Here is a 26,474-nt window from a genome sequence, read left to right on the forward strand (position 1 = left end):
TCTAGAGAACCACTGTATGGAATGAAACCAAACATGGCATGAATGTTCCTTATGAGGTACTGACCAAGTGTTGTTTCTTTGTAGCCGATCCATCATCCAAGATGGCCGCCATCGGGGAACTTAGTTTAACATAGGACCCTATGGGAAATACATACAAATGTCTTCTTTTAGAGAACCACTGAATAGAATGGAACCAAACATGGCATGAATGTTCCTTATGAGGTGTTGACCAATTGTTGTTACTCTGCAGTCGGTCCATCATCTAAGATGGCCGTCAGCGGGGGACTTAGTTTAACATAGGACCTTAAGGGAAATACATACAAATGTCTTCTTTTAGAGAACCATTGAATGGAATGGAACCAAACATGGCATGAATGTTCCTTATGAGGTGCTGACCAAGTGTTGTTACTTTGCAGTCGGTCCATCATCCAAGATGGCCGCCAGCGGGTGACTTAGTTTAACATAGGACCCTAAGGGAAATACATACAAATGTCTTCTTTTAGAGAACCATTGAATGGAATGAAACAAAACATGGCATGAATGTTCCTTATGAGGTGCTGACCAAGTGTTGTTACTTTGCAGTCGGTCCATTATCTAACATGGCCGACAGCGGGGGACTTAGTTTAACATAGGACCCTATGGGAAATACATACAAATGTCTTCTTTTAGAGAACCACTGAATAGAATGGAACCAAACATGGCATGAATGTTCCTTATGAGGTGTTGACCAATTGTTGTTACTTTGCAGTCGGTCCATCATCTAAGATGGCCGCCAGCGGGGGACTTAGTTTAACATAGGACCTTATGGGAAATACATACAAATGTCTTCTTTTAGAGAACCATTGAATGGAATGGAACCAAACATGGCATGAATGTTCCTTATGAGGTGCTGACCAAGTGTTGTTACTTTGCAGTCGGTCCATCATCCAAGATGGCCGCCAGCGGGTGACTTAGTTTAACATAGGACCCTAAGGGAAATACATACAAATGTCTTCTTTAAGAGAACCACTGAATGGAAAGAAACAAAACATGGCATGAATGTTCCTTATGAGGTGCTGACCAAGTGTTGTTACTTTGCAGTTGGTCCATTATCTAACATGGCCGACAGCGGGGGACTTAGTTTAACATAGGACCCTATGGGAAATACATACAAATGTCTTCTTTTAGAGAACCACTGAATGGAATGGAACCAAACATGGCATGAATGTTCCTTATGAGGTACTGACCAAGTGTTGTTTCTTTGCAGCCGATCCAACATCCAAGATGGCCGCTAGCGGGGGACTTAGTTTAACATAGGACCCTATGTGAAATACATACAAATGTCTTCTTTTAGAGAACAACTGAATTGAATGAAACCAAACATGGCATGAATGTTCCTTATGAGGTGCTGACCAAGTGTTGTTACTTTGCAGTCAGTCCATCACCCAAGATGGCCGCCAGGGGGGACTTAGTGTAACATAGGACTCTATGGGAAATACATACATTGTCAAAAGTCTTCTTTTAGAGTACCACTGAATGGAATGAAACCAAACTTGGCATGAATGTTCCTTATGAGGTGCTGACCAAGTTTTGCTACTTTGTTGCCGATTTACTGTTCAAGATGGCCACCAGGATATTTTATTAAATAACGGGACCAATATTAAACCAAATTTGGCCTCAATCATTATTTAGGTATCTGTTATGACTATCTTTACATGATTTCTAAAACCAAAGTAGAGTAAGGTGAGCGACACAGGCTCTTGAGAGCCTCTAGTTTAGATATAATTTGTGAAATTGACACACAAATTTCTTACCGAAAGTACTGTCAGATAGTTATATATTATTTTTATAATAATACTTTTTATTGCAAAATAAGTTAAAAACCTGACAGGTTAAAATGCAAGCATAATAGACATGTACACAAGAAACACAGTCTGTGTCAAACTGTTTTAGGGTTTGTCTGTCCAATAAAGAAATTTGATTTGACTATTATTCTACCATATTTTCAACTAAAAAATCTTTAAAAAAAAATTGTCTAGCCGAATGATTTTTTGTCTGACATTTTGTCGGTTACACAGAGTCGGGGATACATTGGAAACATATAATACACGAAAAAAGTTCGATACAAGTGAAGTTAAAATTAATAATATATAAAAATATATATATAAAACGTCTGAATAATAGTCAACGATCTTTCCCACGAGGGCACTGGAAACGTTTATTGACGCAATCGTTCTTATAACATCGTTACTGTCGTCACCTTTTAAATTTTAGAATTGTGCCAGTTCATATCGCACATTACTATTTTTATTTGAAGCATATCTTTGCAGTCTCTGTTGTAAATAGCTATATAACCTATGTCATGTTTAAAATTTTAGAATTGTACAAGCGTCTAAACTATGATGTTCGGTTTAATTGCTTTATTGTATAAATTTCAAGATTGTTATAGTTTAATCAAAGTAGATTGATATGATTCATTTAACATCATAATCATACTGATGAAGGATATCTGTTATCCGAAATATTTATAAATAATTACATTTTTAGTTTCCTTTTTTGTTATTGGTGTCGTTTTGTACACTTTTTATGCGTTTTTATAAATATATATATATATATATATATACAAGTCTAAATTGAAAACAACGTTCAAACCTATGATTGCGTTGGATAAAAACCGCAATTTTTATACGTGTGCATGCAAACCAAATTTCTTGGTAGAGGGGTCTAAATACAGCACAAACAACATTTTCCAAAAGACCAATTGAGTGAAAAAGTATATTTTAACAAAACGCATTTGACTAGCAGGTCGAACAACTGATGTTCTTAAACCCTGCTGACTGCCATTGGCGATTGCCAAATAAACGGATTACAAGATGTAACAAAACAGATCTTATAATTAAATTATTACCAAACAGAAAACAATAAACTTGCAGAAAAGATGGTATACCGCAACATGAGGTGCAAAAATTTGTACACCATATCCGGATTTCGACAATTAATGTCTCTTCAGTGATGTTAGGAATCGAAACGGTATTTGGAAGGCCATAAAATTTACCTCAATTTAGGATAGACTCTTGAATTTTGAAAGAGTCAAAATAGGATGAACGGATCATATAAACCCAAAGGCAAATATAATACAAGCCCAAACGAAAAAATATAAACAAGTCTAAATTGAAAAAACGTTCAAACCTATGATTGCGTTGGATAAAAACCGCAATTTTTATACGTGTGCATGCAAACCAAATTTCTTGGTAGAGGGGTCTAAATACAGCACAAACAACATTTTCCAAAAGACCAAATGAGTGAAAAAGTATATTTTAAGTATATACAGACCTTCTAAAATTCAAACTGACCATTATTCCGTGCGTTCATCGTGTATCGTGCGTGTTGCGTGCGTGTATCGTGCGTGTATCGTGCGTGTACCAATCGTGCGCTCATCATTCATCGTTCCGTGTATTTTCCGTGTAACGTGCGTGCATCGTGTATTCTTAATCGTGTATGGTGCGTGTATCGTGCGTGTATCGTGCGTTCATCAATCATTCATTCTTAACCGTGTATCGTGCGTTCGTCAATCGTGTATAACTGTGTACATCAGATAACGTGCATTTGTCAAACGTTCATCTCTAATTGGGTAACGTTCATTCATTGCGGTTTTTATATGATAGTCGGTTATAGAGCTCATCAAAGCTTATATTTCATCTCACGGTTAAAGTTTATATATATGTTCCGACTTTAAATAAAATTTACATTCATACTTACTTTCTTGTGAACACTTAAGGTGGCTCACCCCAATAAGGACCCCCGGTAGAATTTTTTTATTTTCACATATTTTGTAGATTTTTTTATGCTGAATCCAAAAATGCAAAGAAAAAAGGGGGTCACCAGGCTCGTTTTCCCCTCAAATGGAAGCGAAATGTGCGATTTTGACCCTATTTCCAAACTTTTACACCCTTTCAACAATAACGACTACATCAAATTCAAAGACATCTAGGATGAAAAATGTCCTGCTTTTTTTTTTTAGTTGTAATCTCTGTCCTGCCTTTTTATTTTTTTTACTCTATTCGGTCCTGCCTATTTTTTTACTAGTTTATCCTGAATTTTTTTACACAAATTGTCATCCTGAATTTTTTTTTTTTACCCGTGTTGCTCATCCTGCCTTTTTTTTTTACTCCAAACTCCTGTCCTGCATATTTTTTCAAATTTCATCCTAGCCCCCCCCCCCCCCCCCCCCCATAAAAATCAAATGGTACATTTTGTAGCTCCCTTAGGGTCAAATAAAGTTAAATATTTATCGTTAGCGTCTATAATGACTAGTAAAACAGGTTGGGAACAAACCCTCTACATGGTGTTTATACCTGTATAAATGAATAATCCTTCTATAGAGGGATAAAAGAGGGGTATTTTTGTTTAGACTGGATTTAATGCAAAATAGGGCAGAATGGCATTTTCTAGTTATATTTGCTATAATCTATAGCACTTTATATATATATGCATCAATTATTGCACTTTACTGTATTCTGTATTTCTTTACCAAAAAATGGCCTGGGGTGCCCAGTTTTCTGCTAAAGTGACAGAACTTGCAATCTATTGTATACCTATCTGAACACCTGATCAACAACAAAAGGGACATGCAGTTGACCTTTAAATTTTATGTTAAATCTAACAATAGAAATTCTGTTCAGTGAGGCATAACTGAGTGGAATTTACCTGATCATCACAGCTTTCAATTATGGTGCACAATAGATTGTATATTCAGTCAGTTTAGTAGTAAACTGGGCATGTGAAATGAAATTAAGTACATCAATTGGTGCATCAAATGTAGCAGGTTACTGCCATAATAAGTAGAAAATGCCATTCTGCCCTATTTTGCTTTAAATCCAGTCTAAACAAAAATTCCCCTCTATAGAAGGATTATTCCTCTATACAGATTTAAACACCAGTGGCGGATCCAGGGGGGGTTGGAACCCCCCTTTTTTTTTGACGTTCAATGCATTTGAATGGGGACATATAGTTGGAACTCGCCCTTTATCCTGGGTTAGGAACCCCCCCCCCCCCCCTTTTATAAATGGCTGGATCCACCCCTGAAAACCATATAGAGGGTTTGGTCCCAACCTGTAAAATGGGGTACCCCATAACTTCCCTCGGACAGGGGTTCATGATTACCACTCCCTATCCCCTACTCCCATTTCTCTTCCCTTTTACTCTAAAAGTTTCTCCCCTAACTTCTACTTCCATCCCCCTTGCTCCCAGACAAAAAAATTGCAAAATATATTTCCCAGATTATTCACCCCCCCCCCCCCCCCTCTTTTTGAATTCTTGTCCTTTCACCCAAAATCATGTTCGCTCCAATTCACGTTCATCCCTTTTACATTCCCACCCTGAGTCTGTTTGTACCCTTCCTTTTATCTAAATCATGCTTTTGTTAGTATAGTTCTATAACAATAAAATAAAGATATATTAAGTTTATTTTTATTGTTTAAAAATAAAGTGACTCACACGAGATCTAAGGTTTTTTTTTCTATTTATAATCTTCATAAGATTTACTTCTACCAAATTGGTTACTTTTATTTTCACTCAGACCAGGCTAATTAACGGTAACGGACCTGCACATGATACCCCCTTTTCTCGCTTCCTGATCCCTCATTCCCATGTTCCCTTATCCCTGTCCACCCGCTCAAGTAGACCTATAATATATGAACTCGGGGGCATTATTTTCTATTTCTGTTTTCTTTTTACTGATTTTGCTATTTTTCTTCTTTTTTTTTTATTGTCAATGTGCCTCCAAAAAAAAAAATGAAAATATCAGCATGAAAACGTTAAATAGTGAATATATAATGCGAAGGCATATATTATAGGACTACCCGCTCAAGGGGTTCGATTGTTTCGTTTGTTTTCTTGAGAATATATAAATGGCCTGATTTGTAAATTATAACCACTACAGTACGAGGCAATACATTTTATTGATGGATTCGTCTTGATCACAATTTGTTAACAATTAAACCCCCCCCCCCCCTGTCTCTCTTTTGTATAAAAAATTTCATAACGTCAAGTATCAGGTTTAAACATACACGTAGGGCTTATCTTGTTTACCAAATAACACATACATTTTGAGTTGAAAAATTCATTATTGTTTTGTGCTTAGTATTTTTAAACACAAAATTTGTATATCCCATATTCCAAACAGGTTACAAGACACCTCAGCATAATTTGGTTGACGAGGAGTACAAATGTAGCTCAGCTGCATTTTAGAATTTTTAGGCATAGAAATAACTTGTCCCTGGCATCGAAACAGCATGCCCTGAGAAGTCTGTATTCAACATATGTATAAAAACAAAATCACTATTTACACTTGCTGTGCATGTAATTTTATTTTGTTTGCTCATTATTGTTGCCACAAATTCTTCATTTTTTTACGCCGTAGTGGAGTGGGCATTAAGTTTTACCCTTGTCTGTACGTATGTCCCAAAATTGGTGTCCGTTCTCTAACTTCAGTTTGCCTCAACCAAATGTTATGAAACTTATACACAATGCTTATTACCAACAAACACAGATCAAGTTTGAATTTTTTTTTGGTGGTGTCACTTTTACTTTTCTAGCGTTCTCTAACTTTAGTTTGCCTCATCCAAATGTTATGAAACTTATTCCCCATTTATTTAAAATATGAACTGCATTATGCTTTTAAATGTCAATCATGGTTGATTTTCTGACAGAATTTACCTGACATTTAATTTCAGGCTTCAAGTACATGTAAGAGGAAGGAGTGATTTGTTGTGAAAGATCCTGGAATGTTCAACTTTACTTGTAAACTATTGGCAAAGAACTGACAGAATTTACACGAGAAGCCAGTATCATCTTGTCTTGCAATTGGGAACTATATGTAAAGTGCAGAAACTTAAGAACAACATTAGAAGCCAAGATCAACAATACTTGGAACTACATGTATAATCAAAGTACTGTCAGAATCTATATGAGAGAACCCAAGATCATCTACACTTGGTGTCTATATGCAAAGTGTTGTCAGAATCCACTTAAGAAGCCAAGATCAACTATAATTTGGAACTATATGCTTTAGTGCTGTCAAAATCCATAAAAAAAAATCCAAGATCAAAAGGACCTACTTTACCTACCTGTCCCAATGATGAATACAGATTATTGAGTCTTATAAAAAACACTGATGAAGAATATTGATATAAAAATAATGAAAATATAGAGCCGATCAGCTAATGATTGTACATGTACATGATGTATACATGTCAACAATTACTAGTATATTGAAATTTACAATGCTAATAAATGTTTTATAAATTTGATCTCATAGACATTTTAGGAATAAAAATCAAAAATTTTCAAAAAATGAATTTTAATGGAGCTTTTTTTGCTTTCTGTAGTGAATTTTGCTGCAAACACAATTCATGATATGCAAACTGCAATATATGCAGTTGTCTTTAATACAGAAGGTAGCTATGAGATTTGGAAATTTTGGAAATCATAATACCAAGTGGCAGTTGTGGTAAATGCACATGCCTTTGCCTCATCTTTTACCTCACCAACCCCTGACCTAAATGGCCACTTGAATTATTTTTCATCATTTGGCATTTGTTTTCCATCCATATGCTATTCAGTTTCTATTTCAAAAGTTATATTTTCTGGATAAAAGGAGAAATAAAATACAGTTTTGTTCAATGAGACAGCAACCAAACAAAACAACCAAAAGAATTATATATTGTCTGGGAAAACTTGTGTCTCACTATTAACTGACAACATTTTTACCTACTGTAAATTCAGAAATTATTGCGTGCATTTATTATTGCGATTTTTGACGAATGGACTAAATTGCGAGTTTAATTATTGCGATTACAAAAAAAATCTGCATAAAGATCAATAATTCAGTTATCAGAATGCAAGTTCTTATTATTGCGATATTCACCCTGTCGCATTATTTGCATTAATAATAACCTCACAATAATTTCTAAATTTACAGTATCACAATAATCCAGATTAATTTTGTTTTGTAAATTTAGATATGCACTCAAATTAATACAGATTGCTACAAAAATCTCAAGCACATTTCAAGGTTAAAGTTACCTGATTAGGGTTGTTTATCAGATACTGTTAGCAATAGGTCATTTGTCAATGTCATGTTTTTGTGTTTTTGTCTGTTTTTTCTAATACTAAAAGTACATGTAGTAGATAAACTATATGTATGCAATGATTCACAAATGTAAGGAGTACTTGTCTGTCTGGCAATTGTCATTGACCACATTTGCATGGTTCATTGGTCAATGGTAAGTCCTCTTTTAACATGCTACATTGTGTAATCAATGGGTTATTATATTTGGTGTATGGTATGATTATTAAATGTATATATTGAAATATCAAGTAAAAGATGTGATATGATTGTAAATGAGACACTCCACAAGAGACCAAATGACACAGAAATAACTAAATGTCACCATACGACCTTCGACAATGAGTAAAACCGATACTGCATAGTTGGGTTTACATGGTATAAAAGGCCTCCAAATGACAAATGTACAATTTAAAACAATTCAAATGAGAAAACTAATGGCATACTTATGTACAAAATAATGAATGAAAAACAAATATGCCTGTCTTGCAGGGTCTATCTGAACTTAACCTTATGTTCATGGTTTTGTCTGTTACTGGCATACTATATTATATGTTTAAAATATTTGGTTGATGGGGTGATTGTAACAGAGGCGGATTTAGGGGGAGGGCCCATTGGTTGATTATATAGGGAATCACTGAAGCATGACTGGAGCAGGCCTCTCTTAGGCAGTCACCCCCCCCCCCCCCGCCTTTTTTCATGAAAAATTCTGGCTCCGCCACTGTGTAAGGTTGGCTTGGATTGGTTTATCTGATCATTTTCATGATCATTGATAATATTAATTTTTTCTGATACTTGTAGTGAAACTTTATCTTTAGGAATATCAACATAAAACCAATCATGAATGATGATTAGTAAAGCAGGTGAGACATTTCAGCTTGTGCACTCTTGTTAACACAAAAATTATGTGGACTGTCGCTAGAAAATGAATGGACAATGCATGCTTGGTATGGACAAAATTCCTCCTTTTTACCATACGAGGCTGCGTATTTATCTCGGGTGGGGGTGGGGGGAAGGGGCACTTCCTATATTCAAGGTGATGGGACGTGCCGCTGGAATAGGTCACCTTTTCAAGCTTGAAAATATGTGAAAAGGTCGGGAAAACTATCAAAAATATATGATAAGGTCAATAAAGTTTCCATAACTTCTTCGTCTGTCATCTTTCTTGGAGTTCCCGGGTGTGATTTTATCAACCAAATTTTCTCTTTTAACACTTTGGTATTCTAGTCTTACATTACACTACATGAAACCCAAGCATTATAGGGAAAAGGTTACATTCTTACCTACGCAATATATGAAAAGGTATACATTTTTGAAATCTAAATTTTTGAAAAAGGTGGGCCCCAGCGGCACCCCTTATCAATTAAGTATTGAAATGCCCCCCCCACCCCCGGAGGTATTTATACATCCAGCTGTATGAACACCCTGCCATAGCAAGGGATTATCTGTCAGACTTAGGGAAGTCATATTTCTATACCCTACGATATGAAAATAAGGAGATGTGGTATGATTGCCAATGAGACAACTATCCACCAAAGTTCACATTTAAAAGTCAATATTAAAAAAAATTGCATCTCCATATTATCATCATAGGCCGATAATTACTTTTCTTTGCAGCTAGCAGGTGGGTCAAACCAGTGCCCACACATCATTAAAAAAGTTGTCATGCATATTTCTTACCGCAATGACACACTCCACTTTAATTTTTTTAAATCAAGAACTTTCCTTATTAGCTTCCCTTTTGAAAAAAACGCATGTCAAAAAGTAAGACAGAAGTTAAAGTTTGCCAATATCACCGACTATTATAGCGTCCCTGTGTACTGGGCGGAGTTTTAAAATTACAATCCCTACTTTTCCTGAACCTAGTAAGTAGTATAGATTTCGTGTATATATAATGTCTTTAACTGGTAGTGTTTGGAACTGCCCGGTAGACTGCGGATGTGTGTCCTAGGCAAAATCCCGACTTGGTCAAGCCAAATATTTTGCGCCGCAAAGCATGTGGTATTGAGGGATAATAGCATATACCGATATATAAGGCCGGAATACTAGTAAGGTCCCGGTTGCTATTGACCAATTTTCATCTACATGATCAAAGGTTGAAAACTGCAAATTATTGAAATGTTCGTTTTTTTTTTCCTGCGTAAAACAAAAAATGTGTTGCTCGAGTTCCGTTAGTCTATTATAATAACTCATTCTTAATCAATTATTTTAGTTTTTACGCTGATATTTCCTCTTTCTTTTTTTAATGCGAACTCTGTTGGCATATTGATAGATACAACAGAAAATAGAAAATAAGTAAAAGGAAAATATTATAAATAGAAAACATTGCCCCGAAGTCGCATGTTATAGTACTAGAGTTCCAAATTTCATAGAATCATGATACGAGAAAATTTGTTAGATATTTTCGTGCCCATTATTTGATAAAGTATATAAATCTTTAAATTAAAATGTTATGTGTGACTGTCAAGTATTTAGTCTTTGTTTGAAAATTGTAATGTCCAAAAAAAATTTTGGAAAATAAAAAATACTTAACTATTATCAAAATTTTGCAGTGTTAAAATATTTCCCATACTCCGGAATTGTTATGTTCAAAAATTTTTGGCAAATAAAAAATACGTAACTATATATATTATCAACATTTTGCAGTGGGAAAATATTTCACATACTCCGGAATAAGATCCCAGCAATACTTGGAAATGAAGATATTTCAAGTAAAAAAGAGATTTATGACAGTAACAAAATGTTATAAAACGCCAAACGGATAAAACGGTTAAAAGCTCATTAGAGCTTATGTTGACTCTGTTTGTACACTTTGCCGACTCTAAGTAAAGCTTATTAATTGTTTTTCATTTATTTATTATTATTTATAGCGTGCAGATGAACCCCGATGCCGTTATACTATAGCATACTATATGGGTTTTACTTTGAACAACGTTTTTGAAAGCCGAAAGGTGACGTGCAGTTTACATCGCTATCCTTTGTTTACGGTTAAACATTGCGTCATTGGCAAAATATTTTCATATATCATACTAATACATCTAAAAGACATCTTTTGATATATTCAACCAGTATTTAAATGAAAATAGGGTGCGAACGGATCCAAGGGGCGAACGTGCAGGGTGAGAATGTGTTTTTGGAGCGAACGCACCAGATACCGTCGTACAAGTCAATATTTATATTTTCTTTTTTTTTATGTTATGCTTTAATATATCATGTATAATTCTGTCTTTTTTATGTGAAAAATGAACAAACCACTCTGTAGTCCTGACCGTACGTATTTCCTGTTTTGTGGCTTTTGTAGAACGTTTTGCATGGTTTGTTGACATCGGGAAAGGGTGCTTTCATACACGCCCGCGTTCCAATGTCGTCAAAACTATTTTTTGAGAAAACCCCTCAAGGCGACCGTTTCCAAGGCGCTCGTCGTTAGTAACATGCGTTAAAATATGCGCACTGTTAAAGGGCCGAACCACCTTAATTAACTTCATCGTACATAACGTTCATACAGATTCATGAATTTTTGTGTAAAATTTATTTATCATCTGTAAACATTTCGTGGTTATTCAGTGAATCTTGGCTGGAACTGACACATTTTAATATAATGATACATGTTCTACGTACAAACAATAACATGATGACATTTCTACGACAGAACAGTTAAAATTGGAATTTCTATTCAACTGAGCGAAATGGGCTTAAAAATATACTGTTGGCCAACTGTTATTTGTTAAAAAATATTCCGCCAATTAAAAACAACAGTGCTTTTGCAAAATTTAGATGTGGGATAGCTCCACTAAAAATAGAAACTGGAAAGTATGAAAGAAAAAAACTCCACGAGATGACATGTGTTGTAGCTCTACTATTGAAGATGAACTTCATGTCATTTTAGAATGTCCATTATATGTAGATTTAAGACAAATTATGATACATTAAGCTAAACATTTTAATGAACATTTTAACCTTTAATTATCAGATAGCGAAACATTTATATTTTTATTTAATAACGGCAATGTTGCTGCTAAAGTTGCCAAAAACATCAACAATATTTCATTGAAAAGAAACGGCATTTTATTTCCTAGTTCTCAAAGAAAAAATGTTTTATTTTCATATAGTACAGATGGACACTGTAAATTTTAAATGTAAATAAGTAAATATATTGTGTCTTAAAAGTCTCTCATTATTCTTTTTAAGATTGGTACATGCAATGCAAATGTTTTAATGTTTTATTTTTATTTCTGTGATTTTCATTTTATGTTTGTATGTGGTGAGACTATAATAAAATATTGAATCAGTATTAACATGATTAATGTTCAACTTGAGTCATTTCTCCAATGTTGTACAATGCAAGATTATAATTCTTCGCTTATTTGGCAAATTCATATTCTACTAAATATTCAAACATTTAAGTTTTGATAAATACCATTACAAATATAATTTTTGTCTTCGTTTCTGATGGTCACGTGTACGTAAGGTTATTCCATTGAGAAAATACAATATACAAGATTGTCGGGTAAATGTTGATTGCGGATTAAGATTTTAGATGTCAAACTTGAATTAACAAATTAAACTGAGGCGAATTTAACACGAATATGTATTTTCTCTTCAACAGTGTTTTCATTCTCTGTTCTTTATTTTCATTTAAAATAAGCTAAATATGTTTTGTGGAAAATTGAATACAAATAAACATATGTATTTGAAGGCATTTTTTGAATTAAACTAGTATAAGATCACGCAAATATATCCCGTATTCCTTAAGAAGGATTTTAAATTGAGGAATTTTTAAACTTGAAATTGTGTTAACGAGTTTAAGATATTCTTTTTTATTTTAATTTTTTGATAAAATAGTTAAATATATTGTATTATCATAACAAGTCTTTATTTAAATGGAATAAACATGGAACACTTTCACAGATTCACTTTTCATTGTGTTCATGGTTGCATATCAAGGACATCGTTTTTAATGTATGTCTAAAAGATTAATATCCGAAAAAATAATTCAGAATAGTACTTTGTATTAAAGAATGACGGATTATTTTACCATGGGGGTATTTTTTGTTCCGTTACTGAGGACATTTTTTTGTCCTTTATGAATCCATATGACAAATTTGACTCCAATAAGGATAAATTTTATCTTATAGAAAAATCGGTAGTTTTTATCCGATAGATTTTGTGTTCATCTTTATCGGATATAAAAGATTGAAAAATACAAACAATTAATTGAAGTTTCGTATGCATTTATCACGATCCAGAAACTTTTGACTAGTATTTAAAGGGTTGCCTTGGTTTTATAGCTCAAAACGGTATTATTTGTTTTGCTTTACATTGGGTTAAATAGTGAAATGTATGTTTCAGAAATTTACACAAGTTTGATTTCGGCTTTGACTCCCGGGGACACTGTCGTTTACAGTAAAAGACGAAAATCTACACATGTACGTTCTTATAAAAAAGAAGGTGTGGTATGATTGCCAATGTTCATCATTATATCATAATTATTGTACTCCCCCTAATAATGAATCTATAATATATGCCACCGGACGTTAAACGATCAACTATTAATTCATCCATCTTATCCTTTTAGTTTTGTAATAATTTGCATATCAAATACAAGAAACAACAGGGGCGGATCCAGCCATTTAAAAAAGGGGGTTCCGAACCCAGGGCAAAAGGGGGGGGGGGGGGGGGGGTTCCAACTATATGTCCCCATTCAAATGCATTGATCGTCCAAAAAAAGGGGGATTCCAACCCCCCGAACCCTTCCCCTGGATCCGTCACTGAACAACTGCAGAGTTTCACTACAGTTAGAAGGCCGATATTATTGCACATATAAAACAGACATTAACATCGATCCCTACGTTTTGATCCCCTCACAAAACAACACTTTATAAATTTCATGCATCTATAACGCTTTTCTGGATTTACTTTCACTAGGAACGCTCAATGCTAAATATTTGAAAGCCAAAGAATGTATAAAATAGATAGGAGTGTAGAGCTATATGACCAATAAAGGGCCTATACACATTCACAACATTCTGTGTATTTATGTGTCTGTCCAAAGTCAAAAGCACGTAGTTCAGTGGTTTTCGTAACATCAATTCTGTTATATACATTTATTTGGGCTTTTTTTGTGGCAAGATACATGTAGCTTTGAAATAAAGAAGGCCGTTAGTTTGCTCAATTGAATTGTTTCATATTTTTTTCAAGGCGGGGCGGGGCCTTTAATAACCGACTTTACAGTTCCCGTATTTTTTCATTATTGAAGGTCGTATAGATATAACTGCTAGCATTCCTCTTGATTTGAACTTTCTTGAATAGTTGACTCACTAGCAATTATACCACATTTTCTTATTTTTACATAAGCCTTCAATCCATCAAAAGCCAATTTAGTCTGCTGTAGCTGAAACCTACGTTTCTTAAAAAAAAATCTAAATTTATATACTAACAATTAAGAAATGTTTGTCATAGATATCTGTTCGTGATATAAGTATCAAAATATTTTAGCTATGAAGATGTGTAAACCCTTAAATAAACCCTATTTCTTTGGACAATACCTTCGGGAATTAAAATAATAAAAACCATTATTAGAAAATCGGAATATATATTTGTGTATGACTCGGAGGTGCAATGGAGATCATAAAGTTTGATGGCCACGCGTGAAGTGCGCTGGTCTGCGCCGAAGTGCGATGAGCTGTTCGATGGTTTGCGATGGTTTATATAACGCGGGATACCTAGATTAAATCTACAGATGTGCAATTACTATGAACAGTATATTTGTTTCAATGTCAGTATATAAAGCATTTACTAGTGTTATTGTCTATGAATGTAATAGTTAAAGTTGCCGCGTACTAATTTAGAGATCGTCCTATTTGATGTTTTGCATGTGGAAATTATTCTTGCTTCAACATGTATCTTTACTTAATTTGTTCCTCTAACGAGATCATCATTTACCGTTATATAATCATAAGAATAGTTTCACGGTGGACCCGTATGTATTGAGGGAATGACACTTCATCGTACGCAAAAACAAATCTTTCGTATATTTCCCGTTTCACAGTCCTACATGTATATTGAATTTTACCCACAACTCAGAAAGTTGACCAGCGCGGGGTATGCTTAAACCTCTTATTCTAGATGTCAGGTAACTTACTCGTGTTTATGTTGGATTGCTGTCTGATTGACGAATATTCGTCATTTTATATATATATATAACAAACAAATTCAAATTATATATATATATATATATAACGAAAAGTTAAGTAGAATCCGTATGCTGGTAACATATAAGAAAATTAATAAAAGATAATAACGGTTTCAATTCATCACTTTTACTAGCGCTTTGACTGCTTTTACAGATCTTCAGGTAATATATATATATATTTAAATTTGTTTTTTAGGGATGCATCCTGTTGCACCTTTTCATTTAAAATATATTTCCGTGAAGTAATCTGAAAAGATTACTCACTTCAATAAAAAATAAATAAGGGAAATGAAACTTCTTCTCGCATGTTGCACTTTGTGTAATTGTTCTCTTCGACAAAATACTGCCTTGAACTCAATTTTGGTATAAATATAAAGAAGCCACATTTGGTTCTTAAATGGATATTTTTTAAACACCTAAAGCTAGGTAAAGCCTATCTCTTGATATAGGCTCTTAAATTCGACAACTTTTAGAGACCGACCGTGCTTGGGCTGTATAGCCAGTCAAGGTCGCTAAACTCTCATTATCCGTTTAGAGATTTTCTGAAAATACGATGGTTACTGTCTCATTAGAAACTAAAATCTTATCAAATATGGTGGCCTTCGGCTGTCATCTGCTCTTTTCGGGTTGTTGTCTCTTTGACATATTCATCATTTCCATTCTCAATTTTAAAATAATTAAAAATATGATAAACAGTTGTCAGATCAATATTCATTTAACAAGCCAGTGCGTTGATACAGGTTATATTGGTGTCTTCCTCGAATGCCAACATTTTATATGTTACCTATTCCTTGAATGCCAACAAAAATATTTCAATGGATGTTTCAGTCTTCACGCTTAACCACAAGTCCTACGGCCAAGGCTTGTAAACTTGCTTTCAGGCTTGTTAAATTCTTCTCTACAAGCCAACAGAATCCAACTAAAATTTTCAAAAATAATTGCTTCGGGCTTGTGGACTCAAAAGTTAATCGTGAAGGCTGATGTTTATATAATAACAATAGGTGTTTTTATAAGTATTTAACTGTTAAAAATAATTAGTGAACTTGATAAAATTGCAACATTTTATCACTTTTTTAAAAGAAAAAATAGTAGATTCTAGGGTTAAAACTATTATGAGTTTTAAAGAAATAAAGAAAATGAAAACATTTTTATTACTTTTTATAAAAAAAAAGATATTTTATGAATGCAAATGTTTATTAACATAAGACATATTAGAAATATTAAAGACATGTTAGTTGAATACAATTATTTCAAACTAAATCAAAGTACTGAATATACTGAATATCGGATGACCGCAGGTTCTTGTGGATGGTCAAAAGCACATGTCACAGAAACAGATCACATCTCTATACCTGAAACTGAGGTCAATTTACAGAGATTTTTTTTTCTTATACAAGTTCGTGCTTGGGTGATGAATAAATGACAGGAAATTCAACCTCACCGTAATAACTATTGTATTGTAGTGATACAAATCAGTATACCTTAGACTATTATACTAATATAATAATAGTTCCAGAGAATACACTGGTTTGTTGTTATATATTATATTAATATTATGGTTGCTAGTATGTATAATTTTCATCTATTTGTATATCATACTATTCTACTATTATTATAGTGTAATGCAAGTGCATGGTGGACACTCTTCTGTAAAAAAAAAGTAAAAGTCTTAAAGGCTGTAAAAGCAATTGCTGCCATGTTAATGTTTTGTGGACTTTTATTTTTCATCCATATATATAAGAATTAAACCTGACAGGACAGGAGTGTTGACTAGTGAGAAGCAAGACGGTTTTAACTTTATATCAATATAAGACTTTAGCAGGAAATCATTTTAAATATGTTTTATATTTTACATGGAGACAACAAGTTTACCAGGCTAAAGTTGGGGTTAATTATACATGTGCTGAAACATATAACTGAAAAAAAAATCATTATGGATTATCCCCTGGTAGTGTTTGTAACTGGGCAATAACTTCCTTTATTGATTTAATTTTAACCATTTTCATAATTAATTTAAATTAACCATTCAGTTAAAACATTTCAACTTTCCAGACGCAAATGTTGAAAAACGGGACAGAAATAAAATATCTTACAAGACAAAATAAATATATATTTCAGCTTACTAAAAATATTTTCATAATGTTACTTTGACATCATTTCTTAAAACTAAGTCCCAAACATAATTGCTCAGTTGACATGTGTCATCCTCATGCGATACGAGATAACTATAATTCTGATGCAATCCCGAAAAGGGGGGTCATCACAAACAAACATGACATTAAATTGTCATTATACGAACTAGAACAAACAGCTCTATGTTGCTTTGATATTTATCAATTTTCAGGAAACATGTGAAATAAATTTCAGGTCCATTTCATTATAGTGCCTAACAAGATTGTGTGAGGTAGACGAAATTGACCTTAAAACGATCGTATTGTCTTTTGATGTCCAAAAATAGGCAGATCGGACATATAAGGACTTTATCTAATGACTACATAAATTTGGGATTTATTATTATTATAATATTCTAATGAAACTGAAAATTGTATTTTTTTTTAGGATAAACAACAATTTTACCTGGCGTAGCCGTTCATAAATGTTTTTCTGCATTTATCTTCGAAAAATGGCGTATTTAATGGAATAGAACGTTAATACAGTAAACTTTCTCTTTTTTCTCCGCAATAGGCTATCAAAAATAATTTATCTAATGTGTATGTGGAAAATTATGTGAAAAGATAAAAAGTGGCAATTGTTACCTTTCATACCTTAAGTTTCGTTCATCTGATTCTGACCAATGCTTATATACTAAATATCTATTTATATGCCGCTATTATTGTTGTTGTTACCAATTATGTAAATCAATTGTATCTGATTTTATGCCCTTTATGGGCCCTGTAATTTGGGATATAAAAAAAAAATCTATTCATTGATAAAACGTTATATGGACTGGTCCAGTGTCCAGTTTGCAGGTCATTTAATTTTCTGTACACATTCATGCACGCTCTGATTTAATCAATATACTCGTACGAAAAAGCATGAACAGTTTGAAGGTAATCTAATAATAACTTAATCCAATCAAATTGCATAAGATTCAATAACAATGTCAAGTCAACATCATAATGAGTAATAGAGGTAAACTGGGTAGGGAGAAAATGACAGATATTTCAAGTTAATATTTATGCAATAACGAATTAAAATTTGTCAACCAAAAGTTTTGCTACAATTTCAAAAACATGTCGTTCTGTATGGGTATAGTTTTCGGATCTTTCATTAGCGTATTTAAGGCTATAAAAAGTTTGGGCTTCAAAAGTTCACACAATTATTGACTTTATACAGAAAATTCGTCCTTGTAAAACATTTAATAGTTCACAAATGATATGCGATTTTAAAGTAAAATTATTTCTTAAAACACTGCAAAAAATTTCATTCATATTGATAAAGTGGTATCGTCATAAAGTGCGTCGAAATGAACAGTGGTATAGCAAACATCGAATTCCCTCACAAAATGTTATCACACACTACAGTAAGGGGAGTCAGTTAAGTTTGTCTATTTTTAGATACTATACAGGTAATCTTTTTACACTACGTATACAACCTGTGTGACCTGTGTAGTGATTTTGATTTTACGATAAATTCATGAATGAACGATAATTTTATGAATGACCATGAGCACCTGACCTCTTTCTTAAACACCTATTAAACATATAAAACCGTATTTAATAAGGAGATAATTCAGTCAAATTTTCAGTACTAAATCAACAACTGAAATGATTCCATTTTTTGATGAAACATCGTACGAACGGAGAACGGAATCGCAGGTATAAAAATGCACTTTTTTCCCTTGTAATGACCGCGGATCTATAATTTTTATAGATCGGTTGAAATCCCAAAACTAATTTGCATAATGGAAATTTAGGCGATAGCAATACATCGGAGTGACCTCAAGGTCATCCTCTGTAAAAAAGGATATTGGAGATTTATTTAATTCTATATCATTTTAAATATTATATAGTTAATATGAAATATATGAAGATTTCAATTGAATAATTAATTAAACTTTACAAATCCTGTCAATATACACATGTTGGCTTTGTGACGCAACACTTTTCAAAGTTTCATTATAAGAGAATCCATATTTGTTCAAGCAGTAACAGCAAAAAATGATATTCAACAACTTGAACATGAATAAGATTTAGCTACCTGTAATTTACCTATCTATTTAATTAGTATGATTGTTTTGATAAGCATGGACTTTTGTTGTGATAACTACTTACACCTATTCCTTGAATGCCAACATTATTTTACAGGTAAATTGTCGGTAGATCAAAGGATGTTGGCATTCAAGGAATAAACCGTTATATTCTACTGAATTTACTATATCCGTTATAATTACGTAATTATATAAGTCCCGTGTCCAGGTAAAAATAACAATTTGTGGTTTGTATGTCAGGTGAAAGTGACAACGGTGGTATGTATACTAAAATGTTTATCGTATTATACATGAGGGTGTGGATGGGGGTTTATAGAATAGAAAATTATTGACCAAAAAATAAAGAATACAAAAAATAACCAGACAAATATATAGAAAAGAAAATGATGAGGTACTAGAATATATGGAATAAAGAATGATCGACAAAAGGTATAACGATTACAAAAAATTGCCTAACATGATAGAATACAGAAATAATGAATCCCTATTCAGACCCTCATAATCTGACGATGACATTTAGCTTTAGGACAATTATGGGCATGTGATACAGTATTAGAACCACAGTGATTTTTTTTTACAAAAGTTCACATATATACAAGCTAATTTTTACAAAATCAAGTTGTATATGTAATAAAAATTATATCTTCATGTGCTAAATTTAAAAGACAAATGGGTTTGAATTATTCGACATTTACTTATAACATTTCGGTTTCTTGGACATTTTTGTCCTTTGAACAGACATCCTTAACTTTTTTGTTTCAAAAGATAAAGATATGCGGATTTCGGTAAAGAGATTAGGAATATCTTCGTTATAAAATTGGGCTCTACATTTGTATAAAAATTCTTTGTTAATATTTAATTTTTGTGAAAAGAAATTGATACAAGAAGAAAAAACGGTATTTTTGTTGTATATTTATCTAGTTAAAAAAAGGCGGTAATTTCTTCATAAAAGTTGCAACGAATAATCTTCATACAGTATCAAGCAAAATGTCATGTCTAAAATGAGGGGGCCATAACTGATAACACTTTTTCCTTAAAAAAATGAAAAAATAATTATTTGGATAAGAAAATAACCCAGATATTTAGATATATTAGAATAAAAATATTTTTTTAATTTTTTTAAAAATCATTTAATATTCATCGGTTTATGATTAAATGAAAAATATAGAAAATTGTTAAGTTGTTTTTAAGGAAGGAAAATAATGTTTGTCCCGAGAAACCCCCCCCCCCCCTATAAATGATCATTAATTTACCTAAGGGGGGGGCTTAAATTTGGAGACCGATCGCGAGGCCTGACTGCCATAAACAACAGATAACAAACAGCAAACAGTGGATACACCAATTGATGTGTATGAAAGACAACGGCGGACACAAAATGATTGCACTGAATAATTTCAACTACCATTGAGATCGTTTTTTTTTCAAATCTCCTAATCAAATTAAAAATGCATTTTAAAAAACCTTGGGATATCTTTTACAGTTTGGAATTGGAATTGGAATCTCACCTCCTAGAAATTTGAAGTGCCAGGATGTTTGAAAATATATATGAATTTTATTACATACTTGAAATTGTATAAGGAATATAAAAAGATTCAGTATGTTTACTGTACAAACAAACAACAGACACCAAGTGATGGATACAATTGTGGCTTATATTGTTTAAAGGGAAACTCCGCAAAAAAAATGAAAAATTGATATTTTGTTCTTTAAGCATAAAAAACCACATGTTCATTAATAAAAAACTTTTATTCTCTATGTAAAGAGATCAAAATCGATTTTTAAAATTCACTATCAGTTCTCGACATATCGCCATCTTGTCGGCATGTTCGATCTAAAACGTCACGTGATATCTATAAACCACAAAGAACAAAAAGAATCGGGGATTTACCGACCGTGCGTTAAAAACTCCCATCATCAATTGGGGATTACCGTAGACGGTTATTCAGTGACAGAATGTCTTGTCAAGAGTACGGTTGTTCTGTCAGACAAGGTTATGACAAAAGTCTACATATTTTTCCCAATCCCACAAAAAAAGAAAGAATTGTATCAGACATGGTTGTACAATCTTAAACTAACAGCAAATAGTTGCATCTATAGCAAGCACAAGTTGGTGTGTGAAGACCATTTTGAACAATATTGTTTCGAGGGAGATTCGATGGTAATTATCCTTTTTTAATAACAAAATAACCTAGCAGTTCTGATAGCTATAGTTATCAAATCCTTATATGATAAGATCTCGTTGAATAAAAAAATAGAGATTTGATGAGGGAGAACAGTTTCAATTAAAAGAAAGACAAATGCAGTGTTCTTGTAACAATCACTGATTTACAGAAGATTCATTAGTATGCCTCTTTTATATAAAGTGCATTGATTTGTATAAAGAATAGTTCCGTATTTAGACAAGATAATTTTTCAATTAATAAAGTTATACGATATAAAATAACATTTTTTTAATTATGAAATTTAACGGCTATTGACAAGGAGCAATGTTAGGAAGAGGTTTTAGCTGGAACATAATATGTTGATATAGTATAATATTCCCAGGTTATAGATATGTAAATATCGAAATTTCGGACATCTCAACTTTTTTTATTAAAAGTGGTTTTTTTTTAACTTATCTTTGAATTATATCAAATTGATACGGGATCAATTCGGAACGGTCACTTATAAAGACACTTAGCTTTATAGTTAAATGTGTGACTCTATCTGGTATGTTCGGTGAAAAATTTATAGGTTTTTTTCTTTTTAAATTTCATTTACGTTATCTTATTATATATATTTTTTGGCTTCCTCCCGAATTGATAATAGGTATGTCAGAATTATTGATAGATGTCGTGTCAGAGCGACACATTCAGTTAGGTATTCCAAGGACGTATATTAGATACACGTCCCTGGGTATTCCAGTGACATCCTGTCAACTAAAAATTCGTAATACACAATTATATAATACATGTTCATGCATGGCCTCTTTATTGAGGTACCCGGTGTGCACAGGTAGCATTTATTGAACCATATATTTGTGTCTAACGTTGTTTATCTTGTGTGTGTTTGAAATTATAATTCCACCTTTTAATGAATGATGTTCTGATAATAATATTATCCACTATTTTTGATGATAATAAGTTTTAAAAAAAATATAAACATGACCTTTGAACATTTTTGTGAAATGAATATTGTTTTGTCATGATTCTGGACCATATTTTTGAAGAAAAAAAATTCTTCACGCAAATACAAGCTTTTGTCGATTGGCAAACATGCAGATATATAAAGTAATGCAGCACTTATAGTCACTATCAATATTAATTCATTGAAGATAAGAGAGCCCCTTCTATGTCTAATGTCCCTATCTTTATAAGGATTAGGACGACAGGGGAAAAGGAGCGGAGATAGAGTGGCATAGTGAAAAAAAATAACCGAATAGAGAACAATATAGAGAATGATCGACGAAAAGCGAAATAGTTATTGTAAAGGAGCGGAGATAAAGAGAGGCATAGTGAAAAAAAAATGTTTGCCTGACAAAGTTATTGCTCGCTTTGATATTTTTAGTTATACAAAATCACACATCGTGTTCCTAATTGGTATTCACGTGCACTAACTTGATGCTGGGAACAGTATATTAATATATATGTTACTGCTTGATGTGTTAAGTTTCTGCATAGCATGGTTAAAAATAATTAGTATCCCATTTGTTATACCGTAGTGTCACGGTGTTACTTTGTTAAATTTATTTAGTTTGTTAATGATTGTGTAAATAAGAATAAATCTGTATAAAAACTTCATACCATTTTAGTGATTGCCTATAGGCGTTTGATTATTGTTATATTTAAGATATATATATATATATTTAGAACATTTCAGACATCTTAAAGTAAAAGATGTGTGTCTGAGTTAAACGACACAATAACCCTGTAATACTAGTACGAGAGTATAGCATGTAAAAAATCCTACTCAATATGGTTGTATTGGAAATCTTTTCATACAGATTGACAACTCATGGTCCGACATGCATGTAATATTTGCCACATGACGCTCATAGTTCTTTCTACCATCATCATCTTATTCATTAAATATTGCTGTAAACATCGATGGTTCACACCCAAACAAAATGGGAGTAATATACCCTCAGATCTTCTCCGTGGTATACACTTGTGAAATATATAGACGAAATTCGGTATTGAAGTGAATCTACATCTCACAAACACAATTTTTGAATTACGATTTTGAGTGAACACCCACCAAACCAATACAAACGTATTGCAAGATATTGCAAGATATAACCATGCAGGTATTTAGTTTTCGTCAGACACAAGATAAATAATCACTCTCATAAACGTATATATGCATGCAGTTTCAAATATCAAGAACAAGCGGTCGATGTCTATAGATCATTGTTAAGTCCGTTTACTAACTGTTCAGAGTCAGACATGTCAATAGTTCATTCTTGGAACCTTCATATACCCCATCCGACGATGGGAACTCTTTCTGATAGTGTTGACAACATAAGCTTGTTTATCTGTACAGGTGGTTGCATGGCCTCTCCTGCCCCAACAAACAAATACGCTTCTAGTCTGCTGTCTCTGGAGCTCATCCTCAATGGCGCATATATGTCAGGAAACTTACAAGTATACTAGTAAAGATTGTTTCAAGAACAACGAGGTTGGGACAAACTGTTCTAAAATCGTCAATATCAGTAATACATTACTAAGATATGCCTTTAATTACAACAACTGTATTACTAATTTGGATTAATGACGGCTATCCTAAAAAAAATCCTCAAACAAATTAATGTATTAGCTTAGATTTATAATGTATGTATATTCATTAATGAAAAAATCGATAATTGGTATTCTTTTCACAAATAATTTGTCTAAGTGATTGTCAAATGAATTCAATTATGTAAGAATGAAATGTTAATAAGAAAATTAAAAAAAATCATGCATGTTGTACTGTTGTATTTTTTCAATTAAAAACTTTAAATATGCGATAGTTTTAAGATTGTTAGCATTTAAACATCGCCAGATTTAAATACAAGTTAAAGAATTCCGGTAAAGTAAATTAAACAGATGTGCAATGATTATTAATTGGGAAATGTAACATTTAATTTTTAAGATTAAAAGTACTATTCTTTTAACTTCATATCTTAACTTTATAATAATTGCATAGAACGTAACCGAAAATTGTTCCATTTTAATATTGTAACACTTCCGGAATTAAAAAGTTGAATGATAATTTTCAATTAACTTATACAATTTAATTATTGTTTCTCTATTGTCATCGGGTATTTCATCTGGGTATATTAAACACGCTATACTCTTTCTGTTAATCCATTCAAAATGACAATATTCACACCTGTGTACGCTTGAATTCACACTTGTGTACGCCTGAGGCTAAATTGCTGCAAGGTAAAGTTCAAACGAATTCTCCTCAAATCGAGAAATAAACAATGACTTTACAAAATAATATACACACTCTGTTCACAAATATTTTGCATTGAAATGGTTATCAAAGTTATAACGGTAAATAAAACTTAAAATATTTTCAGTTCAATATCAGTAAAAATGTTCTATAGATATTTTATGAAAAAATCTCAATAATTTATGCAATTAATTCGAAAATATTTATATTTAGATAACTTCATATAGGAAGTTTTATTCAATCAATACAAAACGGTACACACATATTCATTTTCTTTCATTCTTATATTGTGGTTATTAACTACGACCAACGGTCATCTGTGCGCTTTTAATTACGTAAATTTCTGATAAGCAATTAAGACTTTAACAGATTTTATTTTTACCCATGATTCAACAAATCGGGTTAAAACGTCACAACCCAGTGACGTAGGTCAACCAAAAAAGTTACAAATACTTGATTTTCTCTGTTATTAGAAAGAATAGAAATTTAAAACTTTGTGAATGTGTTTTTTATGTTAAGATGAACATATTTAGATGATAAGTCAAAAATCGCGGACTTTCCCTTTAATTCATTTTTACTGAGAGCAAAATTTGATTGATTGATTATTCAGTGGTTGTTTAAACGTCCAGTGGCAAAAATTTCATGCATATTCAGGACGAAAAGTCGTTTCAGAAGTATATTATGAAGTATTTGGTATTACAAATGTTTAAATTTTCTCATTATTTGGTAAATTTCATTTTCTTAGCTATTTCTAATTAGGTTGTACGAATCAGATTTTTCTGACAAATTATATATTTTGCTCTAAATTAACTCATACGATTCTGATAATATAAGGAACATTGTGACTTAAGTAAAAAAAAAAAGAGATTATGATTGTTTAATCAGTTGTTATGTAAGTTCGCTCGTGTCAGTTGGATCACTGATTTTTCGGCAATATCAAGGAAAAACCGGCACGTTCCAAATATTGTTCAACTACTCATTTAATGGTGAATCTTTTTCTTTAGAAATTGGAATTTATGTAATAAAAATCTATCTATCTCTACCATAGTATGAAAACAGAGTACAAGTAACACGTCTTTTCTAGTCCTTAGTGGCATATTATAAGTCCTTAGCAGTGTTTAGACGTACAGGCAGAAAACAGTCGAAGGCCACCAATGGGTAGAAAATCCCGCAACGAAGGCGTTTTTCAGCTGGTCCCTAAACAAAAATGAATTATAGTTCAGTGATAATGGACACCATACTAAACTTCGAAATATACAAATATTTCCTAAATTTCGGAACGTAAACATATGATAATTAATTAGTTAAAGTTACAAATTTAGGCAGATAAAAAGAAGGGGGGGGGATCAATGCATTTGAATGGGGACATATGGTTAAAACCATCCCTTTTATCCTGGGTTGAGAACCCTCTTTTTAAAAATGGCTGGAATCGCCACTCTTTAAAACGTAGCAATTTATAAATTATTTATATTAAGGTGGTACCTAACACTACAGGGAGATAACTCTGTAAAAATCAGCTAAACGTTTTAATTACGTTGTATTGTTAAGGA

At 32.6% G+C, this 26,474-nt stretch overlaps 1 protein-coding gene across 1 annotated transcript in view; it reads right to left on the reverse strand.

The window, feature by feature from the left end:
- Positions 1-26,474, reverse strand: part of LOC127719220 (collectin-12-like) — a 130,309-nt gene that overhangs the window by 63,452 nt on the left and 40,383 nt on the right. The gene's annotated exons all lie outside the window — the stretch shown is intronic.

Source organism: Mytilus californianus, unplaced genomic scaffold (assembly GCF_021869535.1).
Source record: "Mytilus californianus isolate M0D057914Y unplaced genomic scaffold, xbMytCali1.0.p SCAF_105, whole genome shotgun sequence".
In the NCBI taxonomy this organism is placed as follows: Eukaryota; Metazoa; Mollusca; class Bivalvia; order Mytilida; family Mytilidae; genus Mytilus; species Mytilus californianus.